The sequence below is a fragment of the Macaca fascicularis genome, chromosome 20, assembly GCF_037993035.2.
Source record: "Macaca fascicularis isolate 582-1 chromosome 20, T2T-MFA8v1.1".
In the NCBI taxonomy this organism is placed as follows: Eukaryota; Metazoa; Chordata; class Mammalia; order Primates; family Cercopithecidae; genus Macaca; species Macaca fascicularis.
The window spans coordinates 17559844-17578289 of record NC_088394.1 but is presented as its reverse complement, the minus strand read 5'-3'; the positions used below and the strand labels follow the sequence as shown (position 1 = coordinate 17578289).

At 46.2% G+C, this 18446-nt stretch overlaps 1 protein-coding gene and 1 long non-coding RNA gene across 5 annotated transcripts in view; one reads left to right on the top strand and one right to left on the bottom strand.

Moving 5' to 3' along the window:
• The window catches only part of XYLT1 (xylosyltransferase 1), a 371169-nt gene that overhangs the window by 267445 nt on the left and 85278 nt on the right, over positions 1–18446 (bottom strand). The window contains exon 1 of one of the 3 annotated variants that reach the window (XM_074027813.1): positions 11974–12250. The exons of the other annotated variants lie outside the window; for them this stretch is intronic. The gene's annotated coding sequence lies outside the window, so the exon portion shown is untranslated. Of the gene's footprint in view, positions 1–11973; positions 12251–18446 lie in introns of those variants that run through there. 3 annotated transcript variants of the gene reach the window in all.
• Positions 435–11635, top strand: LOC135968987 (uncharacterized). 2 transcript variants are annotated; one of them, XR_012429310.1, is made up of 4 exons: positions 435–513; positions 1044–1136; positions 5443–5662; positions 10758–11635. It is a non-coding gene; the product is annotated as an uncharacterized lncRNA (long non-coding RNA). The 2 variants fall into 2 exon arrangements; XR_010584032.2 differs by having other exon boundaries at positions 1419–5662.

The window sequence follows — 18446 nt, the reverse complement described above, 5'->3', positions numbered from 1 at the left end:
GCCCGAGGAGCAGATATTATTAATAGATTCCAGTTTCCCTAAATGTCCATCCCTGACCTGAATCAAACCCATCACTGTCTGCCAAGGCATGGGAGATCCAGGAGGAAAGGCCTATTTCCTAAGGGCCACACACAGTTTGGATTAGAATTCAGTGCAGAATTTCAGTTTTTTGATACCAAATCTGGAGTTCATCCCATTTCGCCAAAATAAATTTCTATACACACCCCTCCCTGCTTTTCTTCACTTCCTCCTCTTTCGCTCCTTCACAAGAGCCTCTGACCAGGACATCTTTTGTTCGAAGATACAGGAAAACTGTGATTCAGCAGCGCTTCGCGTCTGGAATGTCTCCAAGAGGCCACACACAGAACTGCCGACACAAACCATGGGGTGGGGGCGGAAAAAACTATCCCAGGAGGTGGGGAGTGGAGAGCTTTGCAGTCCCAGGCTACAGCTCGGGATGTGGAGCTGCCTTCCTAGGCCAGAAGAGAGATGCTGAGAACACCAGGCTGGCAGGTAGGCCTGCAGGGGACAGATGGGCCCTCTCCATTTAGGTCAGAGTAGAGTCAGAAAGAAGCTTCAGCAGGGGACCGATTCTGCCTGCAGCCTGTCCCCTCAACCTCCTGCAATATTTCTTAATGAAAAGATAGTGACAATGAAGATGACAGCCTTGATGACAGTGCCCCGTATACCGCTATCATTGGTTAAGTCCTTATGAGATACCATAATTAACCCTTTATGGGTATTACTTCAATAAACCCACATTCCATCCTCATGAAGTGGCTGTTCCCGGAAGGCCATAAAGACTGGAAAGACAGATGATTTTTTCGGTTTTTACGGAAGGAAGGAAGGAAAGGAGGGAGGCAGGCAGGGAGGCAGGGACAGGGTCTTACTCTATTGCCCAGATTGGAATGCAGTGGTGTTAATCATGGCTCTCCACAGCCTTGAACTCCTGGGCTCAAGCAATCCTCCCACTTCGGCCTCCCAGGCAGCTGGGACTACAGGCCTGTGCCACCACACCTGGCTAATATTTCATCTTTTTGTAGACATGGGGTCTTCCTATGTTGCCCAGCCTGGTCTTGAACTCCTGGTCTCAAGTGATCCTACTGCCTTGGCCTCCCAAAGTGCCGGAATTACAGGTATGAGTCACTGTGTCCAGTTTGCTTTTTCTCTTGATGACGTTATGTATTTCCTTGTTCCTGGATTATGAATACCCTGTAGTACTGTTCCTAATGTATATAGGAAGAAACTGAGGCTCAGAGAGTTTCAAGACTTGGTGGAAAGCCACAGAGCCAGGCCCATTTAACCTTAGTATCTTCAGAGACGTTTTTTTAAAAAAGAAAAAAAGGTAACCAGAATGCTTGGATGTGGTATGGTATGATCTGCATGGTGCACAAAAATACCTTTTTTTTTTTTTTTAGATGGAGTTTTGCTCGTCACGCAGGCTAGAGTGCAGTGGCGTGATCTCGGCTCACTGCAACCTCCACCTCCCGGGTTCAAGCAACTCTCCTTCCTCAGCCTCCTGAGTAGCTGGCATTACAGGCGCCCGCCACTAAGCCTGGCTAATTTTTGAACAATTACGTTTTAAAACTAGGTGCCAGCATTTAAAATTTAGGGTGAATTCACGATATTCTGATTTGTGGCTTTTCGTGAAACGTGGAAAGATCTGACCCGCTGGGTGAGCAGGTCCACTTAAGGCAGGCACATCCCCTTCCGTTTGCCGCCACCCCACCCTGCCCACCTGGGCTGAGCCCTGAAAGCACCCAAGTTTATAACCTCCCTATCCGTTCACCACCATACCTTACCCCTGCCCCACAAAGGAAGGTACCATGTTACCCAATGAACATGACTCCAACCCTCACCCCCCAATCTCAAGCAGAAAAGTTCGAGATCCCATGGCTTCACAGCAGAAACAGAAAAACTCAATCCGTAAGTTGATCACTGAGGTTAATACACACAGGATCGTCTTCCTGTAGCTCAACGGTCTTGACTTTTCATGGTCGTGACCCAGGAGGGAGGCGCCCGTGCAGAAGGCAGAACAGGAAGAGCTTCTTAGCACCCACTGTCTTCTCTTCCTGCACAGCCGCCTTGGGCAGCTGCCTGTGAACAGCACGGCTGTTTTTCTCCTAGCTCTCTCGGAAGGAAGTGCTCTCATCACCCACGACAACAGAGTTGGCCTGAGGAGCCAAAAACGTGCACAGGGGCTCCAAGCCCAGCTCTCCTTCTGTTCAGGGCAGCCCCAGAGACAGGAAGATGGGAAGAAAGTACAGCCTGGGATAGAACATCCTGCGAGCCCCTTACAAAGCCCAAGCTGTGGGGGAAGGGAACGAGAGGAGGGGGCCAGAGGAAGGGGGTCCAGGACACACCGATTTTGTACAATGAGCTCCTTTCATCCATGAATAGAGGACTCTCCTCAACTCTGTCTCAATGGCTTTGTTTCTGAAACGATCAATTCTACACCCAGAAAGCCAAATTTGCCAGACCTCGTGCCAAGGTCAGGCAAGAGCCTGAGATCCCCCAAGCAAGTTGATAATCAACACGCAGGAGACGTCACTGTGCTAAGTCCCGTTTGGCAGATCCAAAGCTTACAACGATCCACTTTTATTTCCACGCTTTCTGCGGTGGGGCGGGGTTGGGGGACCCTCGCTCACATGCATGCCACGCTTGGTGGAACTGTAGGCTCTATTCAGGAGAGTAAGTGTTACTTTCCCAGGGACTTCATTGAGACATCTGCGGGGAGGGCAGGATGAGAAAGAGCTGGAGGAAAAAGATGCAAGGTAAAATGTGTGGTCTCGAATTGAACACATTCATGAAGTGGCAGGAAGCATCCCTAGTGACTCAGCAGTGGCCTCTGTTTAGCCAACACTTTGAGAACACGATCTTCATGGGCTGACGGCAGAGGTGGCCAACAGAAACTGGAATCTACAAGCAGTATTCAGCTCAGGCATAGTTTGTTCAGCCTGCACAATGTTTTCAAAAGAACAACAAAAACCTACACAGCATGCCAACGCTTCACATTCAGGACGTTTCACATAAACTGCAAAGTTCTGGCATTTTTTTTGGAAAAATCAGAAGACCTGGCTACACAAATCCAGCATTTTCCTAAGAGACTGCCTCTCTGGCACTGGGACGCAGTTATCCCTCTCGGAAGGGTCACAGGCCCTCCAGCTTGCCACGGTCCCTGCCCCAGACACATGTCCTTTACTTATTATGGCTGCCGGTGTGGCTGCTGTGGGCATTGGAGTTTGTAATCTCTGGTTCAGTGGGTCCTAAGCTAAGCCCAGCACTTTCAGCTGGAGGACCTGAACTTAAGAGAGAAGGACCAGATATGAACCATAGACTGGTTGTAAAGTAACGTGGCTGCAAAGTCCAAGAATAATTTAACTCAAGAAGCACCTATGAATGCAAACCCAGGAATACAAGGCAGAGAGCACAGCTGACTCCCATGGATAGGGTTGGGAGTCCCGTCTTCTCATCAGCCCCTGTTATATACTCTTTTAACAACGTGTCCCACTTCCCCAAGACCAGGGACTATCTCCTCTGTTCTTACGCTTAATGAAGTCCTGAGACTGCCACATAGAAAGCACTTGGTAAATTCTTGTTGAACCCAAATCAGTTGAAACCCAAGTCATGTTATAGGTGGAATCTGACAGATGTATGCTGAGAACTCAGCCAACTTGTGAGCTGTAGGATGTTTTCCTGACTGTAAGTCAAGGCAACTCCTCCCTATAAAGAAGAGTCTGGGGTGTAAATGACACAGCAGAAGGAGACAAGCTCAACCTACCGATTGGCTAATGTCTGAGATGAGGAAGCAGAAAGTTTAGTCTTTACAGGATACGTAGTCCCCAGGACCAGGGACCAGGACCACGATGAGCTATGGTCTGTTAGGAAGGTATTACATGTGTTGACTTCATAAAATTAAAGCATGTTCCAACTTATCAAAGGATGCAAAAACTCCACAGAAGGAAGGAAGGACCTCACGTGGTGGCAGGTGCAGCATATTTTACTGTAGCCTTTCTAGGTCTAAAAAGGTAAAATGAGGTTTATCACATCTGCTTTTGCTGTGTGTAGCCATGGCTAGTTTTCTCCAGTTCTGTATATGAGAGAGAGAGAGTGTGTGTGTGTGTGTGTGTGTGAATACACATGTGTGTACACATACATTTGTGAGCGTTCACACGTACATAGAGGTATGCATGATGTGTGGTCTCTCTCATTCAACACCCCTCCCCCCAAAAAAGAAAGCTGCTATGGGATCCGTAGATTTTGTTTGCTGACTATCCCTAATTCTGGAATTCCCTGTTCTAAGTTACCCCACTCCTGGTACTAATTTCAAATGGCTGTGGGGGAGGGGAAGCTAGCTTCAGGCAAGAATCCACTAAGCAGTTTTATTTCTGAGCTGGGATAGAAGCAGGAAAGAATAACAGGAAAAACATGCAGCATCCCATTTCTGCACTTTGCATTTAGTTGTAATTATTCATGCAGGAGCATCTTTAAACACCAAACGAGGGAAATATTACAGTTGTTCTGATTTCACATGCTAACTGTGTTTACATGCTAACAGCATTTCTCAGGGACAATTATCTTATTACTAGTGCACTAATCTTTTCAATCTTTTCAACACAGTTTACAGCTGCAGACTTCAAAAATTAAGGCTAATTAAGACCCTGCGTTCAGCAGGTACAGTAAACTACTCACATTCCAACAGGGTAAAAGAAAATCAGTTTAGGAGAAAGGGTGTTAGAGGGGCACAGTGTCAATGGCAGACCGAAGACATTAGAAAGCGTCCATCAGTTTGAGGTCTACAACTCTCCCAATGCTAACGTTCAAGAACAAGTTCCATTAATGGAAAGGCCTGTAGAATGCAGGACCAAGGACAGCTGGTCTGGCCCATTTTTAGGAGAAAGGGGGTATTTTGCATTCAATTATCAGTTTCCAGTCATTATCTTCTTCCGTGTGACTTTAGCATAGAATAGTGGCTAAGAACATGGAAACTTGTACCAGAGCATCTGTGTACAAATGCCAGTTCAATTATTTTCTCGAGCAAATTACTCGAGAGCTTGGTGCCTCAGTTTCCTCATATGCCAAGTAGGAATAATACTAATGATATATACCTACTTCCCAGGTCTATTAGGATTAATTGAATATCTGTAAAGCACTTACAATCATGTCCGATCATAATCATCACATATGTATTTCTTCTAAAAAGTGTGGTCTATAAGGACTAACAACAAACATCTGTTTTCTAACACATTCTTGACCTCACATGTACTCACTGCATTATGGGCCACTTGAGGGCTGCTAATATATAATCATAGCTATATTTATTGTGCCTGTTAGCAATACATTCTCCAGTTACTTGCCCTGCTATCTCATTAGCTGCCATATAAAACCAGCACCTTGGATCATCTAATATTATTTTTTGTTTTGTTTCATTTTAAATCACAGAGAAGCAGAATGCTCTCTGAAGGGCTGTTGTTGGAATCCATATTCACAGTCCAGCTTCTCAGATCCCAAGCCAAAGCTCTGGCATCCCAAGCTGTGGTGTCTGAGAAAGCAGTAATCAGCGTCTACAGTGCTCGGGCCACGGACGTTCATCAGGCACCTACTATTGCCTGGACCTAGGCTTGAGAGGCTGCTTCTTGAATGCTCACACCAACTCTCTGGGGTAGGTAATGCTGGCCCCATTTTACAGATGAGGAAACTGAGGCTTCAGACAATTCTATAGTCACAAAACTTGGGAATAAAACAAAGTTATCATGTAATACATGTGTTTCATTCTCTCTAGCAACATGCTTTTAAGCTAGCTGGCGGAATTTCTCAAGATGATAAATACTATTATTATCACTAGTTGTAGAACTCATCATAAGGGTTGTTATCAACACTAACATACACTCTGTGCCAGGCACTGACATATTTTACTCATGTAATTCTGACAACTGCCCTTAAGGAATGGACTCCTATTAGCCTCTATTTACAGATGAGGGACCTGGGCTCAGAGAGGTTATGCCACATGCCCAAAGTCACACAGCTGCACAGTGTTGAAGCTAGAATTTGACCAAATCCAGGAGATCTGGCTTAAGAACACCGCTCATGAACACTCTGTTCTCCAGAATCTCGTAATACCTATAAAATTCAACAACTGTCTCCTTTTCAGTGGACACATAAGGTATATATATAACAAGTTAGCTAGAGGGAGTATTGATTCCGCCATCTTGTATCAAACAACTGATTGCAAAATTGGTGATTTTAGTTAGATCTGTGATAAATGCTGCCAAGGGGGAGAATGTAGGGACAGAAAACACAGGAACTTCATCCAGGAGAGAAGATCAGAAAGGTTCTTTCAGAAAGGAAGAAATAAACTGGCCGCCAAAGAATGAGTGAGAATCAACTTGTCCAAGGTAGGGGAGAGGACAAGCATTTCAGGCAGAAGGAGAAGCATGAATAAAGGCTCTATGGTGGGAAGGCACTCATAATTTGGGAGGACACAAAGAAAGGAAGTCTGAATCTAGAATCAACATTGCGAAGGTGAGTAGCATAAGATAAAGTGGGAGGATTTGGTGTAGGGGCCGCCAGGTCAGGGATTCCCTTTGGGTGCTAGGAAGGAGCTTGGATCTTATTCAAAGAGCAACAGGGAGTCACTGCCAAAGTGCATGGGTAGATCGATTTGCACCTTCGTCAGAATCAGCTTTCAGTCTTACTACCTAGATTATAATATTTGTCTTTTACATAATCAGACCCAAAGGTACTTCTGAAAAACCAACTCAGTGAATCAGCACACTGAAGAGTTGCAAAATGAGTTTCAAATAATTCCTATTCCCATTTTTGGGGATCACGCTACAACCCACACAGTCTAAGACATTAGGTTGCCACTACCTACCGTGCCTTACTAATTATTCGACCCTCAGTATTGTTATTACAGACTGAAAAAAATCAAGAGGTGATTTTCTATAACATATGCAAGTCGAACAAAATCTTTTCTCTGTCTAAAATAGAAGGACAAAAAAAAAATCAATCTAGGTTAGAAAACGTCAATTTGCAACTGAGTTCTGTGGCTTAGGAAAATGGCATGAGCATTTGTAGGTTGAAAGAAATGAGTAGCTAAGACATCCCCCCACCACCTCCCACACATAACCAAACTGTACAGACTACCTCCGGCATGCTTCCATTTACTGATACCTACAATGTGCTAGGTGCTATGGTTTATTTCAACCCCATAACCAGTGTGAACAAGCATCCCGGCTTGCCTGGGACTGAGGATATGGGAAGTTCAGCACTAAAAATCAGGCATTTCCCAGACCAGTTAGGACACATTGGTGGCTCAACCTGCGACAACCAGAGTTATTAATATAAGGCAGACACAGGCTCAGAGAGGTAGAGACACTTGTTAACGTCACACAGCAGGTAAGGAGCAGAGACCAAGATTCAAGTTCCAATCTGTGTGACTTCAAATCCTTCTATAGTAACATTTCTTAGGCACGTACTATGTACGTGCTTTAAGCCCTTTAGAAGCATTATAAGCACTAATTCCTCGCATCTCTATGAAGTACATACTCATTCTGGGTCTTGTTTCATAGATGGAAAATTCAAGGCTAAGATTAGCTAATGACTCATCCAAGATCCCCCAGCCAAGAAGAGGGACCTGGTTTTAGTGTCTATATTGTTAACCAGCCCATCCAACAGACCCCTGGGCAAACGCCCACCCCCTGTTGCAACGCAAAAAAAAAATTTTTAGCTGTTTTCTTCTTCAAGATAACATTTAAAACACACACACACACACACACAGAAAAGATTAGACTAGAGGTTTGAAAAACAAGTTGCTCTGAGTCTTAACAGCCACCACAAAGCAGGAACTGCTAGTGGCCGCTGATTTACAAGGCTCTCTGGCAAATCACAAAAGGGGAAATACAGTCAGATGTGATAAGGCCTGGTCAGGTTCGGTGCTCAAGGGCAGTCCATGCTCCAGAGACGCCTGGAACATGCTCCCGGGGCCTCGTGCCCATCAAATCAATCCCCACCGGCCAGGTGGATGGGTCTGCTGTTGGGACAGGCAGCCTGGAACCACATTTCCATTTCCACGCTTCAGGAACCTGGCCTTTCAATGCCATGCCCTGGGGGCACCACAGGCAAAGGCCCAGACTTGAACGGCCGGAGCCACTGGTGTCCTTACAATGTGTGTGCAGGGGGAGGTGGCAATGTTGAAAAGGGACGGTCACCACTGCACCACCACCATTACCATTGATCACTGAGAGTTTTTCCTTGTGTCCGAGTCTGTACTATTAATAAGCCCTGACCTGCGTAACAAACCACTTTAGAGAAGGAAGTGGGACTGTGGATCACAGCCAGTGTTGCCCTAGGGCTTAGAGAGGCCCATCCCACTGAGCTTTCATGATCTGGTGACAGTGGTTGGGGTGGGGGGTCGTCCCGCAGGGAACATTTGACACTGTCTAGAGACATCTCTGGTTGTCATAACTCGAAAGGGAGGGTGTACTGGCATCTAGAGGGTGGAGACAGGGATGATGCTCCATATCCTACAATGCACCGGTCCGCTGCTTCTTTATCCAGCCCCAAACATCTACAGCGTGGGGCTGAGAAACCCCGACCTAAGAGGACAGAGGCAGATCAACCACAGCCAGCCGAGCTTGCAGGTTGTATCCTTCCAGACCCTTCCCCAGGGTACCAGCCACTCAAACTAGAAGCCACTGCTCAAGAGGATGGGTGAGGCCTCTTTTGCTCACAGCTGCATCTGCAGGGCCTAAAACAGATTTGGTGACTTGTCTTTTCTGTTAAAGAACAGGGACCTGGCTGGGCATGGTAGCTCACGCCTATAATCCCAACACTTCGAGGGGCTAAGGTAGGAGGATCACTTGAGGTCAGGAGTTCAAGACCGGCCTGACCAACATGGTGAAACCCAGTCTCTACTAGAAATGCAAAAATTAGCTGGGCATTGTGGTGTGCACCTGTAATCCCAGCTACTCAGGAGGCTGGGGCAGGAGAATCGCTTGAACCGGGGAGGCAGAAGTTGCAGTGAGCTGAGATCGTGCCATTGCACTCCAGCCTGAGCAAGAAGAGCAAAACTCCGTCTCAAAAAAAAAAAAAAAAAAAAAAGAATAGAGACCAAATGACAAATGAACAAGAAGAAATGCACCCAACCAGGCCAGGTGTGGTGGCTCACACCTGTAATCCCAGCACTTTGGGAGGCCGAGGTGGGCGGATCATTTGAGTCAGGAGTTTGAGACCAGCCTGGCCAACATGGTGAAACCTTGTCTCTATTAAAAATACAAAAATTAGGTGTAACGATGCATGCCTGTAGTCCCAGCTACCTGGGAGGCTGAGGCAGGAGAATCACTTGGACCAAGAGGCAGAGGTTACAGTGAGCCAAGGTCTCACTACAGCACTCCAGCCTGGGTGACAGAGTGAGACTCTGTCTCAAAAGAAAAAAAAAAAATGCACCCAACCTAAGGCGTGCACAAGCTAGCCAGGTGTCAGAGATGACAATAATTAGCACGGGAAAGTGTTTAATAGGGATGGGGGCCCAGGGTTTTGGCAACTACCAGGTGGGATCTCAAGCAATTTATTTAATTTATGTAATTCAGTTTCCTCATTTGTAAAATGAGGATAATAATACAGTAACAGTAGGTACGTGATATAATCGTCATGAGGAATTAGTGAGACAATGGTTGTCAAGTACACGGTAAATGCCAGATAAATCACTGCCTCTTCCTACCATTCTCCAAATTGTTTTTATTTTAACCATCTAAAATAATTGCTATGATGGAGCTACACAGAGGGTACAGTGGGAGACAAAGGGAAAGACCCCTTTTTTGTTTTCTGCTCCCCTGCAAAAGAATGAGGATCTTAAATACTTATTCACCCATATGTAACTGCCAGGGAGAAGGGGATTACTGGAGAACTGGTGGAGATCAAAGAAGCCCAGCCAGGTACGGTGGCTCACGCCCGTAATCCCAGCACTTTGGGAGGCCAAGGCGGGTGGATCACTTCAGGTCAGAAGTTCGAGACCAGCCTGGCCAATATGGTGAAACACCATTTCTTTTAAAAATACAAAAATTAGCCGGGCATGGTGGCACACACCTGTAATCTCAGCTCCTCAGGAGGCTGAGGCAGGAGAATTGCTTGAACCTGGAAGGCGGAGGTTGCAGTGAGCCAAGATGACACCACTGCACTCCAGCCTAGGCAACAGAGTGAGACTCTGCCACACACACACAAAAGTAGATACTATTCTGGGTCTTGTTTTTATAGATGGAATAGTCGCGGCTCAGATTAATAACTCACCCAAGATCCCCCAGCCAGGAAGAAGGACCTGGTTCTAATGCCTATGTTGTTAACCTGCCCATCAAACAGACCTGTCAGGACCTCATGAGGCCAGACAACAACCCCCCGTCCTCAGCTAGACATGGCGATACAGTTTCCATTGTCTGGATGGCAGAATCTTCCCATCACTGCAGTGGTTCAAGATGTTCAGGCTCTTTGGCGGGACAGCCAGCCTGCTCTATTCTCAGGGAAAGGGCTTTGAGAATGGCTTATTTAGCTCACTCTTGCCTCCAAGATGCTTATCACCCCAATCCCACTCTTGCACAACAAACACATTCCCATCAGGAAGGCTGGGTGACCCTGCCTTCCACGGAATGGAAGCTATGATCCCATCCATTCAGTACAGCCTCTCATAAATGCTCTGTTCCAAAGATAACTAGAATAATCAGGGAGTCCTCCAAACCCAGACATGACTTATTTTCTATTTCTAGCTGAACCACGTGATGCCTGTGAGTTTCAAGGACTGGAGCATCCCCATTCACGCTGGAACCATCTCAACTAGAAGGGGGAGGGTGCACAAGCAGCTCTGGATCAGCCCACTGGGGTTCAGAACAAGAAAAAGAATTTCTTTACCTCCCCTGAGTTTCAGCCTCAAAGAGCGGCAAAGAACCTGGAGACGATTAAATCCAGCTGTGCTCATTGTACAAAGGGAAGAACTGAGGCTTTGGAGGACAAAGAAGATACCCAGATGATTTGCATTGCTCTTTTTCTCCCTTGCTTCTTTCTCTCTTGTTGAACTGGAATAGGTCAAACCTGTCTGCAGTACTCAAATGTCACAGGGGTTTCCTCCACTAGGCACGGGTCAGAGCTTATTCTCAATCAATGTTCAGAGAATGAAGAAACGTCAGCAATTACCTAGTAGGCAACTTTGGAGAGGATTTCACTTCCTCTATAATTAAACACAACAAATGGCACGAATGCTGAAGGGACAATATGCATGGGTGTGTGTGAGAGGGAGACTGCAGTTCCCATACCAAATGGGTATTCGTTTGTTCCAAGATTTTTTTTTTCACCAAAAAATGCTTTAATATCATCACCTTTTAAATAATATACACTGTCATCTTGATTATGTCTACTGGGCTTACTCAAAGAGGCCAGGACCTTGCAGAGAAATGAGCCTGAGGTTTCCTTCTGCCAGGTCACCAGTAAATGGATATTTCCCAAAAGGCAAACCTTTTAACATACGACTGCATAATTTAACCTCAAATCCTACTTAGTATTCTAGCAAGATGTCTCCTTCTAATTGAGGTAATTTCTAGAAATATACTGCTAAAAGTTTCCTTTTCTTCAGATAAAGCGATAACTGCCATTTATGAAGCATGTATTAGGTGCCAGGTACTTCATTGGCCTTAACTCTTTGTAACTCGCGTTTTCACCGTCACGACAACACCGTAAGGCAAATATGGCCAGTTCACAGCCAGGAAAACTGAGGCTGAAGTGGAAAAGTAACTAGCCCAGTGCTGCAAAACCAGTAAGAGACTGAGCTGGAGTTGGAACCTAGGAATGACTCTCTTTATACCATACTCTCCTAAGCTCAGATTAAAACCCACTCCATCCTCTTTCTTAATATTTCTTCACAGAATATTTCTAAGAACTTAACTTTTACCACAAGGGATACAAAATAAGGAATCAGAGGAGCTATCTTACCTCAGCTTTATCCCAATCACTTTGCAAAGTTACTGAGATTCAACTGCTTTGTCTGCTAAATGGACACGTCCCCCTTCAACTCGCCCCTTTGCTTTGTTGCCAAAAACAAAGGAAAAGGCAGAAAAAAAGCATGTATGTCTTCCAGAATTGTCAGAGGCCAGCAGATCTTCCTGCAGGATGTCAACCTAAGCAATCTTTCAAACGCTCCCCGGGCAGGCAGCCCAACCCACCACACTCCGCTCCAAGGAGACACCTCCTAAAATAAACCCTGCTAACTTCAGTTAGCTCACCCTAAAGACTATATATAGAAGAAAAAGACTCAGGAGTTCCCAGTTGGCAGCAGCTTCTCCAAAACTCAGCGCAAATGGCTGATTTCTAACTTAATCTCCAACATCTGACAGGCAGCTTTAAATCAGGGAGGCTGACTAAGAGACGGAAAACCCCTGTGAGGCCAGCCCAGTCTGCCTGGGGGCAGAGACGCCCCCGGGCTTTTCAGCAAACTGGGGTGGTATGAAAAAGGCAGGCTGGCCCCAGAGGGTGCGGGAGAGAAATCAGACAAGGTGTGGTGGGTGGGAGCAGGATGGAGCCCAGCCAGGCCACTGGGCGTGTTGTGGGGTAGCTGGGCGTAGAGGGTAATGATCTGTACCGAGGCACTGCTGTGAATTCTGAGTGTCCTCTGGGCCTCATGTTATCACAGGGAACGACAGGAAGCCAGGGCAGGCTTTGAGTCTCCCCATCTATGAAATGAAGGTTATCTCTCTCACACACACACACACACACACACACACACGCACACACACCCCTTACATCCAGAGAGCCAGATATTCACTCTAAAGACACTTTTGGAAATACTGTCTTTCCAAAGACCAACATTGGCATTTGTATTTGAAATATTGCTTAGGCTGAATTCCGCAGGAAGACCTGCTGGCCTCCGACAGTTCTGGAAGAAATACGCACTTTTGTCTGCATTTTCCCTTGTTTCTGGCAACAATGCCAAGAGGTGGTTAGAGGGCTGGGCGCGGTGCCTCACACCTGTAATCCCAGCACTTTGGGAGGTGAAGGTGGGTGGATTACTTGAGGTCAGGAATTCGAGACCAGCCTGGCCAGCATGGTGAGACCCCCGTCTCTACTAAAAATACAAAAATTAGGCAGGCGCGGTGGTGCACACCTATAATCCCAGCTATTCAGGAGGCTGAGGCATTAGAATCGCCTGAACCCAAGAGGCAGAGTTTGCAGTGCACTGAGATCATGCCACTGAACTCCAGCCTGGGCGACAGACCCAGACACTATCTCTAAATAAATAAATAAATAGACAAATAAATAAAGGTGGTTGGAGGGAGATGTGCCCATTTAGCAGACGAAGCAGTTGACTCTCAGTAACTCTGCAAAGTGGAAGGATATACAATAAATTTTAGCAATGATTCTTTTAAAGAGAAAGACTGGAAAAGAAGGAGAAGTCTCCTATTTTATATCCTTCTCTCATGGGGGAATTTTGTTATCACATGCTTATACTCCTTACATTTAAAAAGCAAGGGTCACTTACAGATGGATGGATAATAAGGTGGTTTCTCAAAAAATTAAATATAGAAAAATTAAGGGCCGGGCGCGGTGGCTGAAGACTGTAATCCCAGCACTTTGGGAGGCTGAGATGGGCGGATCACGAGGTCAGGAGATCGAGACCATCCTGGCTAACACGGTGAAACCCCGTCTCTACTAAAAAATGCAAAAAATTAGCCGGGCGAGGTGGCGGGCGCCTGTAGTCCCAGCTACTCGGGAGGCTGAGGCAGGAGAATGGCGTAAACCCGGGAGGCGGAGCTTGCAGTGAGCTGAGATCTGGCCACTGCACTCCAGCCTGGGCAACAGAGCGAGACTCTGTCTCAAAAAAAAAAAAAAAAAAGAAAAGAAAAATCAAATATAGAATGCTATATAATCCAGCAATTCCTCTTCTGGGTTCACAGCTGAGTGAAAAGCAGGGGCTTGAACAGCTATTGGCACATCTATGTTCAAAGCAGCATTACTCACAGTAGCTAAAAGGGGAAAGCAAGCCAAGTATCCATCCTGAAAGATCTGCACGGATAAACCAAATGCAACATACACACACCATGGACTAGTCAGCCTTAAAAACGAAGGAAATTCCAACACGTTCCGTGATAGGGACAAACCTTGAAGACATTATTTATGCTAAGCGAAACCAGCCAGTTACAAAAGGACAAACGCTGTGTGATTCCACTTATAGGAGGTACTTAGTGTAGTCAAAATCAGAGAGACAGAAAGAAGAATGGCAGTTTCCAGGGGCTGGGGATGACAGTGGACAATGAGGAGCTATAGTTTGTTGTTATTGTTGTTGCTGTTGTTTGTTTATTTGTTTTGGCCTGCAAAGCGTTTTAGAACTTTTCAATTAATCGCCAGTGTTTGAAACTGAGAAAATGTAAAAGAATCTAGAGAGAGAAAGCTCATCAGCTGTTGCCTGTGGATGGGGTTTGGGAAAGAGGGAGGTATTTATTATACAGAGAGGTAAGAAAATTCTGGGGGTGATGTTCATTATATCCATTAATTTGGGGTGATGATGTCACAGGTGGATACATATATCAAAACTCATCAAATTTTACACTTTGAACATGCACAACTTATCACAAGCCAATTACATTTCAATAAAGCTGGACAATTTTTTTTTTTAATTTCACACTATTCAACCAAAAAAAAAAAAAGAACAAATAAAAGGCAACATCTTTTTTTTTTTTTTTTTTAAATGGAGTCTCACTCTGTCACTCAGGCTAGAGTGCAGTGGCATGATCTCGGCTCACTGCAACCTCTGCCTCCCAGTTTCAAGCAATTCTCCTGCCTCAGCCTCCCGAGCTGGGATTACAGGTGTGCGCCACCATGCCTGACTAATTTTTGTATTTTTAGTAGAGACAGGGTTTCACCATATTGGCAAGGCTGGTCTTGAACTCCTGACCTCAAATGATCCACCTGCCTCAGTCTCCCAAAGTGCTGGGAATACAGGTGTGAGCCACCATGCCCAGCCGCAACATCTTAATAAAATAAATGGAGATTGAATTATTAATAGAAAATGTCTAACATTCTAGCTCTGACAGTCTATGAAATTATGATTCTAAATCCAAGGAAACACTACAGAAAGAGAACCTAAGATTTCTAGGAATGAATTTATTTACTCAACTAACAGTGGCAATAGATGTGGGCTAACAGTACACTTCAACTTTATCTCAGTTAATCCTCACTGTAAGCCCATGAAGCAGCTGTTGGTATTTTCCCCATTGAACAGATGACAATACTGAGGCACAAAGAGGCCACCTTCCAGAATTGGGACCAGGGCAGGGATGATTCCAGGGTCCATGCTCTTACCCACTGTGCTATGCCCCCTTCCTCAATTGTCATTGGACCACTATGTGCTGGGCACTCTCTTGGCCAGATTCACCGTGACAGAAGCCACTTTGGGCCAAAAGGTTGCAAGAAGGGGCAAATGGAGATGCCGGTATTTGGGCATCTCCATTTTTCTGGGGTGGAAAGCATCACTGCACATCAAAACAGGTACACAGAATGCTTCACGACGGGCCCATTTCAGCAAGAGGCACGTTAAGGTCCCAGGAATTGTCCAAGGCACTGCTGCCCCATAGAACTTTCTGTGATGATAGAAACAGTCTCTGTCTGTACTGACCCCAGTGGATCTCACTAGCCACACGTGGCTGCCGACCACGTGGCTGTTACAAACATGGAAATTGCATTTCTAATTCTATTTAATATTACTTAATTTCAATGTTAATGGGGCCCCACATGGAGTGGATTGCAGTGTCACTGTGTCAGCAGAGCACAGCCTGGAGATCAGAGCCCAGCACAAAGGTTGGGATCTCAGGACTTGGGGCAGGCCTGCCAAGAGTGCAGCCAGCACAGCACGTGGGAGATGAACTTGGCCCTGCAGAGGAGACAGTGTGACTGCCTCTGAATGCCCCCTTATCTATGCGTGAGTCAACCAGGATACTGAAGGGCATGCGGACCACAACACACATGCTTTAGATAACAGTCCCCATACTAGCACTCACTATCCCAGAGGTCTTGTGCAAGATGCTTTAGTGCATTACTTCCTAGAGACCCCAAGAAGGAGTAACTCCCATCCCCATTACCCAGGTGAGGAAACTGAGGTACAGAGAAATGAAGCAACATACTCAAGGTCACAGTCACTGGCAAAGCCCGGATTTGAACCCAAGAGGTTTGACTGCAGAGGACAAATTTCAAACAACTACCCAGTCCCACCTCCCAAGACAGAGTCACACCTTGCCGCCTGTCCTGAGACCCATGTACTCACTTCCAACAAGCTGCAGGCACAGGCTTTCATTTTGGTGGAAGGAGAAAAGCCAGGCGTCCCATGGAGAGAGCTGAGAAAGGCACAGTCAGAATCCCAAGCGCAGGGATAGACAGTTCCTTCTAAACCACCGTCACTAGCCACAAACACAGGAAATGCATTGCAGCTTCACATCTTCCTCCTCATTCTGCACGGCCCATTCTCTCTGCCAGGAATCCCTTCCTCTCTTGCCCACCTGGAGAATTCACATTTATCCTTCCCAATTCAAGACTTTTTCCTGGAAACCCTTCCCGACTTCTGAAGATAAGCAGGCCCCTCCCTCCTTAGCTAGCTGGTTGCGGTCACCGCCACCACGACTCTATCCCGTAATTACTTCTCTCTAAGCACCCATCTTCCTCACTCCACTGTAACATTCAGGATTCCTTGTGGCAGGGGCTAGGTCTTAGCCACTTGTTTTCCCAGAGCCAAACAGGGTGTCTGAGGTCCTGGCTCAGCAACTGTTGATTTGCAATGGCAATGATAAGATGAATGATTTCAACAAAAGGAACATCTATATTTTAAGCGCTGAATTAAGAACTGGCTTATGTTAAAGGAAGAGAGCAGTGAGTATCCCTCAATGTCTTGGGCCCTGGAAACAGGCCAGGGTATGTTTTCCAACTCAGCTACTTCCTGTAATAACTGTGTGACCCACAGTGGATTTTTTTTATTTTTTATTTTTTTTGAGATGGAGTTTCACTCTTGTTGCCCAGGCTGGAGTCCAATGGCAAGATCTCAACTCACTGTAACCTCTGCCTCCCAGGTTCAAGTGATTCTCCTGTCTCAGCCTCTCGAGTAGCTGAGATTACAGGTGCCCGCCACCACGCCTGGCTAATTTTTGTATTTTTAGTAGAGACGGGGTTTCGCCATATGGGTCAGGCTGGTCTTGAACTCCTGACCTCAGGTGATCTGCCCACCTACAGCCTCCCAAAGTGCTGGGATTACAGGAGTGAGCCACGGCGCCCGGCCCCGAAGAGAAGTTTTAACCTCTAAAAGCTTTCCGGTTTCCTTCCACAAGATGAGGATAACATCAGGATCTGCCTCTGGGGGTTGCTGGGAGGATCACCTGGGCTAACAATGTATGTAAAACACTTGGCATAGAACTTGGGCTTCTATAAAGCAGTTCCAGCCCTGGGCCCAAAGGATCAGATTGAAAGTGAATCGGCAGATACGAGCTGATGCTGTAAAACAATTCCAGGTAAGTAAGTGGTTTTGCCCATTTCTTCTCCTTTAGTCCCACCAAGTTCTGAGAGATCCTGGACCCATTCTATCACTCGGCTGGCCAGACCTGGTTTTCAGGGGCCCTCAGAAAAGAGGTCACCCACTGATCACCACCCCCTTGCCCCCCACTGAATCTCTCAGATACATTTTGTTTTGACCTGCAAAGCGTTTTTAAATTTTTCTATTAGCCGCCAATGTTCGAAGTTCAGGAAGACTGTGCAATTCAAATTCTGGATATCTAACCTTCTTTGCAAAATTAGATCTGGCCTCACTGGGTCCGTACTTTGAATTGACTGCGTCTGAGAGGCAACTGTGCGCTTCAGATGCGGTGTGGGGGCGCCCAGTCCCCATGTGGCCAGGACACTTGTTCTCATTACCAGCACCGCCCAGAAAACATCGAACTTTGCAACTCCTGCCCTAGGGAAGGAAGTTGGCCAGAAATAGCCTGTTTTATTTAGCAAAGCTGTAAGCTAAAAGCAGGGAACAGCTCCCAGGGTGAGTAAAAATCCGCATTCCAAACTCATCTGACTTCTCTTGGACAGCACCGGTATGTAAAGATACAGATGAATTAATGATTCTGTTTAGTAATAAACTAACCCTCTTACTGTCCCTCTCATGGAGAAAGCGAAAAATCAATCGCTGGTGGCAGCACTCTCAGTCTACACCTGACAGAGGGGCGACAGTTAGTGCTGTCCTATTCCCAGCATCGGGCCTGGAGGAATTCCTGATTGTAGGTGCCTGCAGAGTCCTTGAAGGAGGTAAAAGCTGCTCACAAACACGAGCATGACAGTTCTCTGCATTTACTCCCAAAGAGGAGATGACAGAGCAGACAGACATGATTGGATGAAGAGACAAACCTGTCCATGTCACTCACCTTCATGTCTTATCTGAAGTGTCA